The sequence below is a fragment of the Ictidomys tridecemlineatus genome, chromosome 8 (assembly GCF_052094955.1).
Source record: "Ictidomys tridecemlineatus isolate mIctTri1 chromosome 8, mIctTri1.hap1, whole genome shotgun sequence".
Lineage (NCBI taxonomy): Eukaryota > Metazoa > Chordata > Mammalia > Rodentia > Sciuridae > Ictidomys > Ictidomys tridecemlineatus.
In genome coordinates, this window is record NC_135484.1 from 86341956 (window position 1) to 86360236 (window position 18281).

Sequence of the window (18281 nt, forward strand, 5' to 3'; positions counted from 1 at the left end):
TTCATTTGTTCCATGATCAAATCTGTCCCCATCAAATATCACATAACTGTGGCCCTTGATGTTTGCCTACCAAAAGGCAAAATTGAACTTGACCTCCACAGGTCTTTTTACTGCATTTGAAATTATTTATTGTTCATTGTCTTATTCTATATTTATAATTTTTTTTTAAAAAAATTGAAGCTTGTGCCTTTTCGAATCTATTTAGATAGACTAGGCCATGGCAAGCCTTGAGAGACAGTACCCATTTGCTTCTAATATTAAATCCTTGCATTTCTTTCCAATTGAATATAAAAGTAACCAACAGTGCTTTGTGTTATAGTGACACCTGGTGGTACTTTTGTTTTAGCTTTTGTTTTTTAAAATCTTATTTTTGTCTAGAACATCTCTTGGAATGAATATTTTATCCATTAGGATGTGTCTTAGGCTGCTCCCTTCCTGGCTCTCATCCTCTTTTGTAGAAGAGATTGTGTGGCCAGAAACCATGCAGGAGAAAACCAATATACCCTATATTTCTACCTTTGGCTTGAGAAAAAGATCTATGCCCTGTGTACAGGGGGAAATTAACACCAAAAGAATGAAGTTATTTTTACATGGTAATATTAGAAGTATTTGTGCTGATATTTTATGACATGAAGTACTTCTGAGGATGTGTACTTTTTTAGAACATACCTGGCACACACCGTAGTGTGCATAGTGTTTTATTTTATCATTTTATAAAAGCCAAGACAGAACTCTGGAGTCCCCAAAGTCACAAGTTAATCAACTTGGTTAAATCTCGAGGGAATCCAGAATTTTTTAGTGAACTCTATATTTTAACTTGGACAATGAGAAAATTTACAATTAAATGTTCCAATGTAATATTTAGATTTACATACACATTGCATGAATACATTCTCTTTTTGAAAATTAATACTGCCAATACAGTTAAAATCTTTGGCGATCAGTCCTGGTTCTCCCCCTTTCCCTACTCCTAATTGCCACCATCAGTTTGGTGTATAGTTTTCTAGATACCCTTCCCTAATACTACTAATACACACACACACACACACACACACACACACATATACAATGTTAAATATAGAAATGGGTGGTTGGTTGCTTACTCAGTATGTTTGAAACATAATAGTATTTGGCTGAAGTCACTTCATACTGGTAAAGACTTTTCATTGGAGTGACCAGCCTCATCAAAACCTGAACTCATGCCACCAAGTATCATCATAACAATTTGATATTTTACAGCAGTGATAGTTATTTTAAAGTTATTTGAGCATTCCTATAGTAAATATTCAGGATTCAGCTAAAATATTGTTCAGTCTACCATTTTACATTTTAATTTTAAAGTAATTATTAGTTTGTATAGATTAAGTCTTATATATATTTCCTATGGCAACAGTGCTAAGAATACCTTCATTTCTGTCACGGTGTCACACTCCCATCTCCATGGCTATAGCCAACATAAGCCAACTTTTAAACATAAGATCCACAATTTACTATGACTAAAAGGATCAAAATGATTTATAGCCTGTAACCCTGTTCACAGAATATATGAAGACTCAAAAAAAATACCTATAAGAAAATTTTGTTTGAATATTTTATAATTTTCATTGAAAATTCACATGTATGTTCATTTAAATACTCAAGCCCCCCTAATGTTATAAAAAATAAGAATTTTATACTCTTAATAGGAATGTGATATATTGACAGGCAGCAAAAAGTTTTATTTATATATATATATATAAATGAATTCATCATAACAGGAGTATCTTTTCTTGTCCTCTCAGCATAATTACTTAAATAAAATAGTATGCATAAAAGTTTTAAAAATTAAGGAATCTAGAACCCAAAGAATTTTCAAGAAAAGTATGATTGAAGTTTATGCCAGACTAATCAGTATAATTTAAAAACCTATCACAAGCATTGTACACAAACAAATATGACACAAACTTGTAGCAATTCCATGCACTGTAGAATTTACTACAGGTTGATTTGAGCTACAGTGAGTACCTGAGACAGAAAGAAGATGTAAATTAGAAATTCAAAGTATAGCAAATTGGGTTCAAGGAAAAGAATGTTTTCCTGGAGATGAACATGAGAAGGTTAATTAAAGAGGAACTAGAGTTCTTAGAATAAAGGATCTATTCATAAAACCATGGAATTTTTTGAGTTGGATAAATGTCCATGATTTTTATGAATATAGTACTTTGATCTACTTTAAAGAACCATTGTTGTTGATTAGCCATATTTTGTAACATCATAGCAAGATGTTCTATGTTTGCAATTTTCCTTTAGGAAATAATGAATTATATGGAAACTTTAGGACCCAGGATATAAATAAGAACTAACCAGAGTGAGAACCTCTAATGTTACTATAAATGAAGTTACTGTAAAATAAGTACATATTGTTATTTATTGTACTTATAGTTGCCTCATAGTTGTTCCTTAAAGGTTTCCATATAATTCATTATTATATTATGATATGTAATAATCATATAATATAGGATATGATATATGATATATAATATGGGATATCATATGATATGAGAGTTTTGGAGTTTTGATTTCAACTGGTGCGTGATGTTTCCCTATTAAATGGTCACCTTCTACAGCGTGCAAGATGAAAGTGGAATAAAAGGTGGAAAAGAAAATGGTAGCCTAAGCCAGATCTAGACAAGGGAAAGGGACAGATAGCAAAGTATCTTATGGAAACATGCCCTTAGAATAAGAAACCTCCTCACCAGGTATTTTTCCCATTTGGCTCTAAAAATCCAACAGCAGTAGGAGACCTGGAACTGACTTTAAGAATTAGTAACACCTGGGGTGGGGCTGGGGCTGGGGTGCAGCGTTAGTGCACTTGCCTGGCATGTGTGAGACACTGGGTTCAATTCTCAGCACCCCATATAAATAAATAAATAAAATAAAGATTTATCAACAATTAAAAAAAAAAGAATTAGTAACACCTATACCTGAGCAGGGAATGAGCAGCTAAAAATCCTAGTACACAAGATACCTTAAGCTTCAAAAATGGTAACAATGTTTTTTCTCCGATGAATCATTCACTGGCTACTTTGAAGCTGCTACATTTTAACTTAAAAATGAGAGAGAAAGCTACTGTGCATCTGAAAGATGTTCTGCACTACTAGGGATTTTAAAAATCATATAATAGATAAAAAGATTATAGAGGCCTGGGATGGGGATGAGGGTGGTGGTGGTGGGGGCGGGGCTAGCTCAGTTATAGAATGCAGGGCCCTAGGTTCAATCACCAGCACATTCCCATGCATGCACACACATTTTTTTTGAATATGGAATATGCCAAATGTGATCAGATACAATATACATTTAAAATAAGTGTTTTCATTTAGAACTAAAAATGATCAAATGGTAGTTTACCAGAGATTGGCTTTATGTGACTAAAATGCCTATTAAAGTCAAAAGCCCTGCTAAAGCAAAAAGATTAGATTGCATGTTACGACAGAACTTTCCAGACTTGTCTTTGAGTGGTTAAAATAATCATTTTATGTAACTGAGGTTATTTTAATGACTATATTTAGTAAGGGTGTGGTTCTTTCCAGTTAGAACATTTTAAACTCTTAAATGATTATTCAATATTCAGACCCAACTATTAGGGGCCATTTCCTTTCATTCTTGTCCATTTAAAGACTGTTTACGTGGATTTCTTCTCTGTAGTTACATTTTACTTTGACTTTTCTTCACTTGGAATCTATTATAAAAATAAAATTTAAAATTCAGGCTACCCTCATGAAAGATTAACTTTCCAAGAGATATTGCTGTCATTTAAGGCAAGAGTGTGATGCAGTCATTTCTTTTTTTAGCCATGAATTCCTTAGAAAAGTAAAACAACCTAACTTTGCATTATCAGGGATTTTAAAAACAGCTTTCACAAACTCATATTTGTTATTTTAAGGTTAAAAATCTTAATAATTATATTCAAATTGTTAATAAATTGCCAGTTGTTTGCATCATTCATTCATTCACTGTTTATCAAGAACTTCCTTTAGTGCCAAACAAACTCTGGCTACATGTTGTGATTTTTTAAAAAAATTTTTTTGATTTTTAAATTTTCTTTAAGTTGAATATGGACAACAGTATCTTTGTTTTACTTGTTTATTTTATGTGGTGCTGAGGATCTAATCCAGTGCCTCACATGTGCAAGGCAAGCACTCTACCACTGAGCCACAACCTCAGCTCCTACATGCTGTGAATTTTTAAAAAACTAAATTAAGTGAATCAAAACATGGTGTTTCTTCTCAAGTGCCTTGGCTTTATAGAGGTAGACAAGTAAGAAAATAATTATAATAAAATTAGAATTCTTTGCTAGAAGAATATGTAGAGTTACAGTAATGATGAGAAGATAGGTTCAACAGTTTCTCCCAGGGTAGGGGAAGTGGGGCAAGTATCAGGGATGGCAATAACCAGAGGAGGCTTTACAAGATAGGACAATTGATTTGGATTTGAAGAGCATGGTTATTCACCAGCTAGAAGGGTATGCACAAATGCAGAATAGAGAGTAGGCTTGTGTGATTTGGTCATTAAAAATGTCTTCATCCTTTCATTAAAACAGAACTCAGTATTCAACACACAGGAGTTCATAAATGTTTCAGTCGCTTCCCTTTCACATTACCACTGGTACTTCTCAGAGCTCTTTCCTTTATCACTTGTCTTCATACTTACCCTCTCCTGCATGAAAAGCCTTGTCACTCAAGCCAGGCTTAGGAATTAGGCAACTTCTTCGTCTCCTGAAGTAGTCACTCATGGATTTCTGCTGTGCTTTTTATCTTTCTGCTTTCTCATATATGTTTTCTATACGTGCCTACTATCTCTTCCCTAAGTCAAGTTTTTGTGCTATGCTCTATACTACTAACACAGAAAGTCATTCTTTCCCTATTTTCCTTGCCTACAGAATTTGCTAAAGCAAATTCTCTAAAGTTCAAATATGGTCATACCATTTGCCTGCTTACACTTTTCCTTTGGCCTCTGTAGTTTTGACATACTGCCCAAATCCCTTAGCCTGGCATATAAAGGCCCCCATCTTCCCCTATGCTTCTTTCTAGCCCCACTTCCCCCTACCCCTCACCCATGTGCATCTTTTGTTCCAACTGCTGAATTCTTGAAGGTCTCAGCATACCTTAACTTTGTCTTTCTCTGTGACATTCTTTCATCACTGTCTATCCTTCCCAAATTCCTACTGGCCCTATCTTCATTTCATCAACTTTATTCAATATTCCAACCTAGCCTGGTTTGTCAGGCAACTTTTGACCCACCATAACACGTGTTACACTTAAAACAAAGGTTTATGTGTCTGTCATATCAAGCTGTCTTGAGGGCAGGGATGATGTTATGCATTTCTTACCACCTAGATTTTTAAACATCACTGGTATATGGCAGGTACCCACAAATGTTTGTCAAATGAATGAAAGAGTGATATCCTCTAACAATTTCAGACTATATGCTACTTTAGTTTATAGTATAGTATTCTTAGTAAGTAGTGTTGTTCTGTGATATACAGTATTGACATTCTCTTCTTCACCCAAGTGTTTTGAGCATCATGACCATTTAAAAGGTTAGAAAAGAGTTTAGGAATATAATAACTCTATTTATGCATATGTTTCCAATTACAGAATTACTTCCTTCTAAATATGAGATTTTTTTAAAAAAACTTAAGCATTAACAATTTGCGATACATCATTTTGTGCACATGATTTTTATCCTAACATTTACTTTTTGTTCATTTGATTGAATTTGTAACTACATAAACCATAATGAAGGTAACTAACTTTTAGTAAACTGTTGGATGGTCCTCTGTCTGCAGACACAGTTCAGCCATTGTTCTCAGCTCTGTGTGGGAGTGAGATGGAACAAAGTCATATGGTTCAGAGAGTGAGAAGCTAGATTACTTTTCTTCCCACAGTTAGAAAGGAAATGTGTGCCTTTTAAGGAGGGGATAAAACTTTTGAAACCATTTTGGAAAAACATAGATATTGAACATCCAATATTAACAGAATCCCTGAATGTGCATGGCCAAAGCTGAAGATTCCAGGAAAATCCTGGATTGTACAGAGCAGGAAGGGAACAAGAACTTAGGGCAAGCAAGTAAGCATTGTGTGGCCTTCACGCCTACCCTTTCAGCCCAGGTTTATAAAAGAGCCATAATTTAGTCCCAAGTATACTTTTTTGTTCTTTTTTCCGTCACATATTATAGTAATCTTGAAATAGTGCTGGGTTTCCTGAGGCTTCTACTGCTGACCACCAACCCCTCCCTAGAGAGCACTGAGCGACAGATACTGTAAACATCCTACACTCTCAGCTGTGGCAAGTAAAAAAGCTGGGAGAAGGCTGTTTACTCTCTCTGCCTTGGAAATCAACTTTGAGGAATGGATTTGGAGTATTTCTATATGTCACATTTGATACTATCCAGTGGTCCTTTATTTATGAGATCAACTCCAAGAGGAACAAAAAGGTAAATTAATGAATTCATGCTAAGAAATGTAAAATAATTTGTCAGATGAGTTGTCTTAGAACTATCTCACATTATTATTATTTTTTTAAGTTACCAAATACCCAAGAGATGAAAGTTTTGGTAACTGGTATAAAGCTACATTTGTGGATGGCTGTGGCCTGTTTTATAAAAGCACCAGAACATTACATGATTGCACATTAGGACAAAACAGTTATCCATTAACCTGAGTTGCATGTAAACATTGTGTTTGACTCTTTTGAAGCAAAAGTTCTGGTATTCTGGGACTTGCTACTTTATCAGATGCAGTTGGGAGCCCCATGCTTGGAGTAGTAATGATATACAATATGAAAAAAAGCCTGCTATGTAAAGTCTGAATATAGTTATACTTTTAAAGCAAAAATAGGGGATAGTGGGAGATGGGGATGGCATGTAAGAAGAAAGTTTTAAGAAAAAATCTACAGAACTAACTTGTAGGTTCAGCCTTAATGAAGAAAATTTCTCCATACTCCATTTCTTCTTCTAGTAAATGATTTATATCAAACATTTATTGAACATCTAATCTAGAATTTGACTTGCCCAAAATTTGAGTCTTGTTATTTTCTAATCAATATTAAATAAGCCTTCTTTTTAAAGAGAATATTTAAATAATAAAGTATATTCTTATATAGCAAGCCCTTATGAGGTTAATTATATCTGCTTTAAATATTAAATCTTGACACAATTACTTCCATTATACTTTTGGCATATAAGCATCAGTCACGTAAACTAAGACACACTATTGCTTTTAAAAGTATTAAAGGAAGTTTTCATTTCACTTCCTCCCTGTGTTTAGAGTATAAGACAATAGGGAAGATTGTTTCATAAGAGTCTAACAAAAAACTGTGTGTGAATACAGTGACTTTAGCATGTGGTCTCAAGGAAGTATTCGAACAAGATGGTTTTGCAGTGGTAATGAACACTGCTAAAGTGCTTGCTGAGTCACTCAGCTTGGTTGAGTCATTAAGTGTTGTCGATTTTGCCTGCAGACTTAAAGCAACCCTCTTATAGACAATGCTCTCCAGTCTTCTCAAAAGAATAATTACTGTGAGTGTTTGAAATTTTGCTTTCTACCAGGAAATGTGGATTACACGGGTGAGGACAAAAGCTGCTGGAAGTGGAAAGAAGAGGGGTCATATGTGTCCTCCTACAGTTATTCCACCTGAGTTAAAAGAATGGAACATTGGCACATTCCAGATCTAAGTGGATATTACCTTTCAGTCATGAATGTGAATGCTTCAAAGCTTATTTAAATATATGCCAAAATTTATTTCATTATTCAAGAAATATTTATGGAACACCTACTATGTGTCAGTTCTAGGCACCGGGAATATAGCAGAACACATAAACAAAATCCTTGCTGTCCTGAAACTTACAGTGGTAAGTGGTGCAATAGGAAGATTAAAAAAAGATTGTTTATTCTATGTAAAATTTTTAATTTTATCAAATGGTATTATTGCTTTTTTGAGTCTTTTAAAACCAAATAAATTTAAATATTTAAGAACATACGTTTTGTTGTGTATGAAAGCCTGGATATAAACCTACATATTATGTTGAGCTTTTTATTCAGCATTGTTCTTCTAGGTATGTTCCCACTGCAGCTAATAATGAGACATAAATAAGTAGTATTCACAAGAATATTTGCACAGTCACTATTGTATATATATATTTGCTGAGATAAATTGTTAATCAGTTAAATGAAAAGTTATGTTTGTGTGCTTTTATATTGCATATTATTTACATTCAAATTATTTGCATATGATACAAAAGTAAACTTTATTATTTGAGATTTTGATCAGGTTTATACCTCTCTAAGTACTGCTAAATATAGTTTATTTATGTTTATATTATATGTATTCCTAAACAAATGCTGTAAAGACTTTAAAAGAACAAGCTATATTTAAATGTAAACATTTTTATTTGGAAAAAATGTTTTAATTGATAATTCATTGTAAGCATAATTGTGTCATTAAACACTCAATGAAAAAAAAGTGTATGTATAGTATATTTTATTTATTTATGAATTATGGTCTCTTTGTTCCTATTTGTTTAAATTAATGTCTTTAATATGTTTGTGTTTGTGCATATTATGTATGCACGAACATATATGTATAGACACACACATATATACATACATGCACATAATATCTAGTAGTGATCTATATTTATAAACTATTCCAGCTTAGGTTTCTCAAGATTTGAATACAACTTCATTCTCTTGTGCATTTTAAAAATGCAGAAGGCAAGTTCTTAGTCACAACATTTGTTTGGAGGGTATTATTTTGGTCCACTCTGTCATTGAAAAACTGTGTGGTTAATATATAAAAAAATCATCTGTATGTCTATAGGGCAGTAACAAGTAAAAATGAAAAAATTTAAAGATACTACTTAAAATAGCATCAAAAAACCCTCAAATTCCCCAAGGATAAATCTAACAAGATGTGTAAGTTCTTTATACTGGAAACTAAATATTATTGAGAGAAATTAAAGAAGACCCCCTCCACCACCAAATGGAAAAATATACCATGTTCATTAAGAACAGGACTCTATATTCTTAAGGAGCTAATTCTCCCCCCGTTGATCTGCAGATTCAGTGCAATCCAAATGAAAATATAAGCAGATGTGTGTGTTCATTTGGAAACTGATAAACTGATTCTAAAATTCAAACAATGAAGAATAACTGCAGTACTCTTAAAGAAAAAAATGAATAAATTAACCTACCATATAGCAGAATATAGAGTTATGGCAGTTATAAGAGTGTGGTATACACACAGATATACAGTAGATAGAGACACCACTGTGGTAAAGATGACACTAAGTTGTACTGAGGACAGAATGATCTATGGATATAAATATGAAAGGTAAAACAGTAAAGCTTCCAGGAAAGAAAATATAGAACATCCTTATGACCTTGAATTGGGTAAAAGTTTCCCTAAAATACTCACATGACAATATTGACCAGAAAGGAAAAAAAAACATAATTTAGATGATAATAATATTAAGAACTTCACTCATCAAAAGACAAAATTAAGAAAATGAAAAGGCAAAGCATATGGATGAAGATGTTAGCAGTGCATGTAACAACTTATATCCAGATTATATAAAAGATTCCTATAAATTAATAAGAAAATACAAGCAAATGAAAAATGAGCACCCATGAACAGATAATTCACAAAAATTTATAATGATCATTTAATAAAGATGGTCAATTAATGTAAATTTGCTTAGTCTAATTAGTTATCAAGTAAACATAAATAAAAAGCACAACTCAGTGCTGAGACATGCCTATTAGAACGAGTACATTTAAAGAAAAAAAAAGCTGTTGTCAAGAATATGAAGTTACACTGCTGATGAGATCATAAGATGATATAACCACTTTAGAAAACTGGTGGATCTCTGCTTATGCTCAATATCTGTGTCCTATGTCTCGGTTGTTACCTACTTCACAGAAAGTTTTACAGTGTTATCCAAATAAATAAGTAAATGAATAAATAAATACAAATGTTCGTAACAGCACTATTTGTAATAGCCCCAAATCAGAAAATAACCCAGATTTCAATCAACAATAAAATTCATCAAGTTATATATTTATATAAGAGAATTTCAACTTCACCCAAAATTATGTGTGAATTTCACAAACATAAAGTTGAACAAAATAAAAAAGACATTATGTTTCTATTTATGTTACTTTTAATAACAGACAAAACTGTATCTATGGTGATAGAAGTCAGGGTATAGTTACACCATCAAGTGGACTGATAAGTGTAAAGGGACATGATGAACAGGATTTCTTAGGTGGTGTGATGTACTCACTTGCCTGAGTATTGGTTATAAAGGTGTCCATTTATGAAAACTACTCAGCCTAGAATTCACTTAGGCAGTTCTCTGAGTATTATGGTTTGATTAAACAAAATTGAAAATAAGTATTAAAAATATTAATTTTAAACTATATCACCTGATAAGGCAGGTAGAACCCTTACCTGAGAAGTCCCTAACATTCAAGGCCAGCCTCAGCAATATAGAAAGGCCCTAAGAAATTTAACAGGACTCTGTCTTAAAAAAATAAAAAAAGGCTGGGGTTGTGGCTCAGTGGTTAACTGCCCCTGGGTTCAGTGCCTAGTACCAAAAAAAAAAAAAAAAAAAAAAAAAAGTCCCAAAGAGATTTTCTCATTGTCTCAAAACATAACAATAGTACATATCTTGGAGAAGAGTCTTCAAACCAAGGACACTACAGGAGGTCTGAAAGAGAAATATCTGGATGATCTTTAAAATAATCACAATTAAAGAACAAAATTACCTGACTAGAGAAATGCCCCGTGACTTCAGAGTTACTCCAAAGATTCTACAATGTTGAGTTTATCAGAAGCTTTATCACCAAGAAGCCAAGTATGTCTTAAAATGCATCCTACTTGGCTTAGGTAGAAAAACACTATTTTAACTTACAAATTTTATGGGGTAAGTGAGTTATTCCTATAGTTTAATAATGCCCATTACTGGAGAATTTGACAACACCCAAGACTTGGTTGCATCACTCAGACATTAGAAAGCTATGAATTTCTAACTGTACTAAACAGCTCTCAGCACTAGACTTAGATGTGTCTTTAAAAATGTCCTTTAAACCACCTTTGAATTTTAAAATAATTCCAATACACGTACTAGCCCACTCATGAGTATGTATGAATAGACTCAGACCCTGCCTGTGGCTCTTTTTTGGATGTGGTAAGTCTTCCTGACATCACTGCAGTTATGCTGGGCCTTTCCATCCTGTCCCACTCCATAGACACCCACTTGGTGAGGTCATCACATTGGGTGGCAGGGGCAAGCAAGTAGATGTGCCCACCTTCAGGAAGCTTCTAGTTTTGTGGGGATAACATCTGCTGAGTTTGTTGTTAAATATATGTTACAGTGACTCTTTGTAAAGTCCTCAAGAATAATCTACTCCAGTTCACTCTGATGGGAGTGGAATCTGATTCAGTCAGTTTTTACCAACTTATTCTTTCTCGGTTATTCAGTCAGCCAGTGCTAGGCAGCAGAGAGCCTGGCCTCTATTATGGTAATAATCTTCATCATACCCAGTCATCACAGGATTCTCTACATTCTAGGAGCAGTGCCAGGGGTCAAGAGAAAATACTTGGTGTCTTTACTATGTGCTGGGCACTATTCTAAATATTTTGTTCATATTAACAGACTTAACCTTCACAGGTAAATAGTAGGCATGCATATTATTTTTCAGGTGAGAAATCTGATGACAGAGACCTTTTAGGTTACCCCAGGATATGCTTATAGGGCTTGGAACTGGGATTTCAACTTTGGCAGTGATGTGCCAGAGATTTAATCATAATGTGATAGGCACAAGTGTCCTCCTCTGTTAGACATTATTGTCCCAGTTTGGGGGGGAACAAAATTGAAATAGAAAGAATTAAGAAAATATGGTAGTCACTGAGGTTGCTCACAAATATTCCACTTCTTCCCTTTTGGCACATGAGAAATTACACTTCTCCATACCTCTGAGGCTAGGTGTGGCTATGTGACTTGCTTTCTTGTGATCAGAAGTGCCTAAATTACTTGCCCAAACTTCGGCAGCTTATTCATGTCAGATTTATGTCTGGAATCCAGGTTTTTCTGACTCGACAGTTCATGGCATTTCACTTAATTACTCTTATGGTATTGCACATTCTGCAGTAACCCAAACAATTTAAGTTCTTTCACTTGCCTTCTAATTTTATAATAATAATGAAAGTGCTTACAAGTTCTACCTGATGTTCAAGATTTGTCCAGGATTAAGACCATGTAAAAGAAAATTCTGTCTTCCTCTGGTCCATGTGTTTCATCTGGAATTTAATATCATGATCTTTAGGCTCTTGAGACTTTTTTTTAAATTCTGAGATTCAAGTTCTAGCCATGAACTAATTTGTTCTGAGTGTTATACAGATTTCTTGGTACAAGTTGGTACATGACTTCACCCCTTTTTAGATTAATTGTCTCTCATTCAGAACACTGACTCTGTAAAGTAATCCTATTTTAAACATACATATGTGTGTATTTATATATATATATATTACATATATATATATATTACATATACATATATATATTTATTGGTGTATGTGTATGTATGTGTACAGGTGCACATGTATATATACATGTATGTATATATATATATATATATATATATATATATATATATATATCACTCTCTTTATACAAACAAACACAAAAACACAAAATTATCTAGGTTTGCATGCTTAAACTCTGAATTGTGGGGATTTCCCAGTCTAAGAGCTAAATCAATTTAGCTGTATAGCACTGGTTATCATGACCATGAACAACAGAAAACCACATGAAATTCTGAACATCTTTCCTGCGGACTATTTTCCTGAAATCTACATAAATAGAAGACTTTGGCCTCTTGCATTATTTGAGCTATTTGAATGACTTAGGTGACATTAGATGCTCGTGTCATACTGAAAAGAAAAAGAGAAGTATTTATTCCCTTAACTAGCAGTGTCACCTAACTAGCAGTGTCTTTCTGTTACTTCCTGAAAATGGACTCAGATTGCTTACTTTAACTCTGTACTTGACACATTTAATCACAAAATTCCTAATCCCTCATTCCATTACTCCTTTAAAATTTTTAAAGTTTGTTCATAATCCTGCCTCATTCCAAAAATGACCAGAGGCAATTTCTATGTATGTATTTGCTTCATCTTGGAAAATACCTATTAATGATACTGAGCTAGCTTTTGTACAATTATCTGTACAGTGAATAAATTGTACAGGTTGGGTTTTTCTTGTATTTATTTTGAAACAATTATGAAATTATAATTTTAGATCTTGTTGCAAACATTGTATGAAGAGGTCCTATGTACTTGTTACTTAGTTCCCCCCCCCCATGGTTAAAAAGTTTTAGTACAGTATTGAGAAACTGTATTATGGTGGTATTAACGTGTGCATGGGTAGTTCTATACTATTTGATTACATTAATATACAGATGTAATCACCATTGCAATTAACGTATAGACTGTTCCATCACCACAAAGACCTATCTATCTTTGCACCCACCTGTTTTTCCTGGCAATCACTAATCCACTCATCTTTATAATTTTGTCATTTCAAAAAAATTCTATAAAAGGGGATCTTTAATGCATGATTTTAAAGCAATTTCCCATTTGTTAATTAAAAATTAGCTCTGTGTTTAATCTAAGCTTTACTTACTTACAGTAGTCTTTGGGTTTGTGTTATATTATTGTTGTTCTGGGAGTGGAAATTTGAGGTAAATCCAAACATAACAAGCTTTCACCTAAAAAGATATTGACTTTCCATTTAGAACAATATGGTCATTGACTGTATTGAGCTTATATGGATATGTATTATGTAGGAGAATTTTACAGGATATAACTCCTATAAAAATATATTCATTGGTGGCTTAATTAGAAAGCAAAATCCTTTCATGCTTCACCCTAGGTGATAAGTCTCCCATGTTCAGTGAATTAACCTGTGATTAGGTCACAGTCTGTTAGGAACATATAGGCAGCCATCTGGCAAATGGATTGTCATTCTGCCTAAGGAGAAGGAAAATAAAACACTGAGGTAAAATTAAAATGTTAATCCATGCTGAGAAGGAACTAATAAAAACTTGTGATGTTGTGTGCAATGATGATACTCAAAATAAATGCAACAATGGAACCTATTGAAAAGTTCATGTGTGAAATTTATTCTTAGAGAAATTGACTAGGGAGGTAGGGTGCCTACCGACAGACAGAGAAAGAATGAAGACAGTTTGTTGAAAGAAATTATTTGACCCATTTATCTGAAATCAAAAACCCAAACTCCTAAGTTTTACAAGACCCTCAAATATTTGGTTTTATTTTCAAATAGATATGCATTAGTAAATTTAAAGACTTAAAAATAAGATTATATTCTTACCATATTTTGTTGCAAATTGTAAAAATAATAAAATTAAAATTCCTGCTTTAAAGATCATCAATTTGGAGAGAGGATATGAGTGGCAAGCAATAGGACTCTGTTTTTAATCCTTTCCTACACCACATTTTTGTTTCACTAAGATAAAGGCATTGTTGGATTTATAATTAATTAATTTTTTCAAAGGAAGCAAAAAAATGTTGTTATATGGATTACTGTATGCTGAAAAGATGGGCAGGGTTGGAAACAATGACATTGCATTTGTATAAATGTGGAAGTTCAGCCTTTGGAGTGAGCTAACTGCACAAAGATGTCATGGAAGACATGTGCCTTGTCATCAGTATGTTGCAAGAGACTTGGGATGTTTCCTAACCACTACCTGTGTGCCCCACAGAGTGACATGATAGTCCAAAAAATTCTAACTGTATGTATGTCATTAATATCTGATAATGTAATATATATAATATCAGTTATACACAGAAATATCCAGATATCATTTATGTATATATATATATATATATATATATATATATATATATATCCATCCATCCAGATATAGTTTCCACAGTAAGACAACAAATTAACCTTCTCAATTTTATGTTGGTCAGATTTTTCAAGTAATCCTGTGTTCATTACTCTATAAGAGATATATATATGTAAAGTAGTGTATATCTAAAATAATGTGGCCACTTGATGAAAGGGACTCGAAAATCTACTATCGAACATTAGGCTACAGTGTTATCTTCTAATAATGGAGGGCTGAGGAAGGATAGGGGCTTATTTTTTTAACTGTTTGCCCCAACCCTAAGGTGTATAACTTGGACTGGAAACGAAGATACACAAGGAACAGAATATAGCACAATATAAAAGAGATCTTTTTAGTCATAGAGAATCCAAAGATGGAGCATGCTCATTGGAGGCAATGAGACCCTATCTCAAGAGTTACTCAAGAAGGAATTTCAGTAGCCACTCTGGGTGTGTACAGTAGCAGTAATCTAAGCAATGGAAATGTTATGGTCCCTTCAATTCTGAGATTTTACTAAGTCTGTATTGGCAAATCCCAGGTGTATTACTTACCAACTTCTTGAATATCACTTAACTTCTCTAGGCCTCAGTTTCCTCCTATTCAATAGACTGAGAGGTGAAAGTAACTTACAAAGCTGTTAGAAAGATTAAATGAGGTTGAATAACAATAGCAGCAGCCTGATTCAAATCTCTGCCTCATGTTCCCAAAATAACCATAAGATCCACACAGAAAACAAATAAACCTATACAGGAGCTATGACTTAAGGATGTGAAGAGACAAGAAACACTACAATCTTCAAGTTACAAGGAAAAAAAATCCAACAAAGCTCCCAACACCAAAAACAAAACCAACCAAACAAACAAACAAACAAAAAACATCACAGCAAGATTGTGTGTTTGGTGTGAAGAATGAGAACAGGCAGGGAGGCTGAGATGGCTCTTTGAAGAAGAACAGAGAGGAGCAGAGAACTCTGGATTAACACTGACAAAATCTCCTCCCAGAGTAGGACATGAAACAATACTCACAAAAAAAGTCAAATACAAGTTGGGATTTGGTAGTTCATGGCCCTAGCTAGAGGGAGGAAGGGGTTTTGCAATGTGTATTTAGGACCCGATGTGGCAGAATCTGAGAAGCAGTGCTTCCAGGGAGGATTAGAGAAAGAAAGGGTCATGCCCTTGGATATGAGGTAATGGAGAAAGAGGAGAAAATTAATGGAGAAGAGGAGAAAATTGAGATCTTGATGAAATATAAGATTGGATGGTTGCATCAATGATAGTAGTATAGTTGAGATGTTGTACTAAAAGTTTTGAAGATGCTACACACTGCAAAATATAAAAAAGAGGAAAAGTACATGGGACCTCTCTGTATTACCTCTTACAACCTCATGTGAATCTTCAGTTATCTGAAAATAGAAGCTTTTATTTAAAAAATAAAGCAGGACTATTCATTCCATTCTCATAAAGGCTAAAAACAGGCAAAACCCCCTATATTGTTCATAAATTTATATTTGGGGGTAAAACTAAAGAAAAGAAAGAAAGTGATTGCCACAACACTCACTTTAGAAGTTTCTTCCACCAGGGAGAATGAAGTCATTACTGGGAGAGAGTGAGGTGGGTGTTCTTGACCTTCAAGATTATTACACCTGAAATTATTTCATTAAACTGTGTGTTTATGTGTTACTAAAAGCTTTTTGAGAAAGCATGCAGAGCTATAGGCCATACCTTTTTGACTCCTGGTCTTGGACTTAAAGAAAACTTCATAGTAAGTTTCATAAAGTAGAAATATTTGACTACTGTACAATAAAACTGGAAATTAAAAATGAAGCTGAAAAATAAAAAAGATACTTTACCTGGAAATGAAAAGATCTTGTATAAAATAGCTCTCAGGTGAAAGGCAAATAAAGCAAAAATATTGAATTTCCAAAAATATACTGATAATAAAAATGCTATACATCAGAAATTATGACATACATTTAAAGCAAGAATTTTAAAAAATAATTTACATGACAATAAAAAATGAATGAATAAAAATGAATGAATGAAGTCCCCAATTCAATATACTAAGAAAAGCATAAAATAAGTAAATCAAATGAAAATACAAGGAAGAAATTATTAAAGATAAAAGCAGAAATTAATAGTTGAGAACAGAAAATTAGTAGGTCAAATTAATAAAATTTCTGATTCTTGAGAAATCCTAGAAAATTTCTATCAAATCTTCAGAGACAAGTCTGTCCCAATACTAAATAAATTGTCTCAAACTATAAGAAATCAGGAATAAATTTCAACTGCTTTTTAAGATGCAAATATAACACTGATATCTATACCTGATAAAGAGAGTGCGAAAATTGTAAACCAATATCACTTATGGAGATGAATTCAAAATTCTTTAATGATATACTAGAGAAAAGACTCTTAGACCACACTAAGAAGTAAGGTTTACACAAGGAGTGCAAAGATGATTTATGTTAGAAAATAAGTGAATCTCATCTACCATTTTAATAGGTCTTTGGAAAAATAATATGAACTTCTTTACAGGTGATAAAGGTGACTTTGGCAAAATTCACATCTATTCCTTACTTAATCAGGAAAAACTAGGCATTTCTGCTGAGGTCAGTAACTAGTTAGGATGCCCACTAATTTCACTGGTATCTGGCATTATCTGAAGGTCACAGTCAATGCAATCAGACTAGAGAAAACAACCAGAGGTACAGGAGTAGGAAATAAGAAATAAATCTACCCCTATTTGCAGAATACATGATCGTATGCATGGAAAATCTCCAAAAATCAAGAATAAAATGAACTCTAACAAACAAAAATCAGTGAGACAGCAGGACATAAAATCAGCACTCATAAATAAGTAAAATTTATATATACAAATAAAAGCCAATTAGAAGATATAATGAAAGCAAAAGACCCTGGTAACAAAAAGATAAAATATTTAGGAACAAACCTCCCAAGAAATGCCCAGGACTTACATAAAGAAAACTATAAAATTCTTCTCTAAAACACAAAAGGAGGCTTAAAAAGTGAAGACATCTCGTATGCTTTATTAGCACATCTCAACATCATCAGGATGTCAGTCCTCCCAAGTTAACTTACAAATGTAATCTGACCCTAATGAAAATGCCAGTATGTTTTTAAACAGACAAATCAATCCTGAATTTTATATGCAAAGTAAACACATGAAGTAAGAGAGATGCAATGGAGGAGGCAGCAAAGGACAGACAAGGCAGAGGGAAGGTCATAGAGATTAAAACGTGAAAATGACTCAGCCTGCCATGGCTGTCATTGAAGATGGAGGGAGGGGACCACTATCAAGGAA

The 18281-nt window shown here is 33.4% G+C and overlaps 1 long non-coding RNA gene across 1 annotated transcript in view; it reads left to right on the top strand.

Moving 5' to 3' along the window:
- Positions 1-8017, top strand: part of LOC120889066 (uncharacterized) — a 28497-nt gene extending 20480 nt beyond the window's left edge. Inside the window, exon 2 of the long non-coding RNA XR_005732848.2 lies at positions 7589-8017. This is a non-coding gene — a long non-coding RNA (uncharacterized LOC120889066). The remainder of the gene's footprint in view (positions 1-7588) is intronic.
- Positions 8018-18281: the final 10264 nt, after the last annotated feature.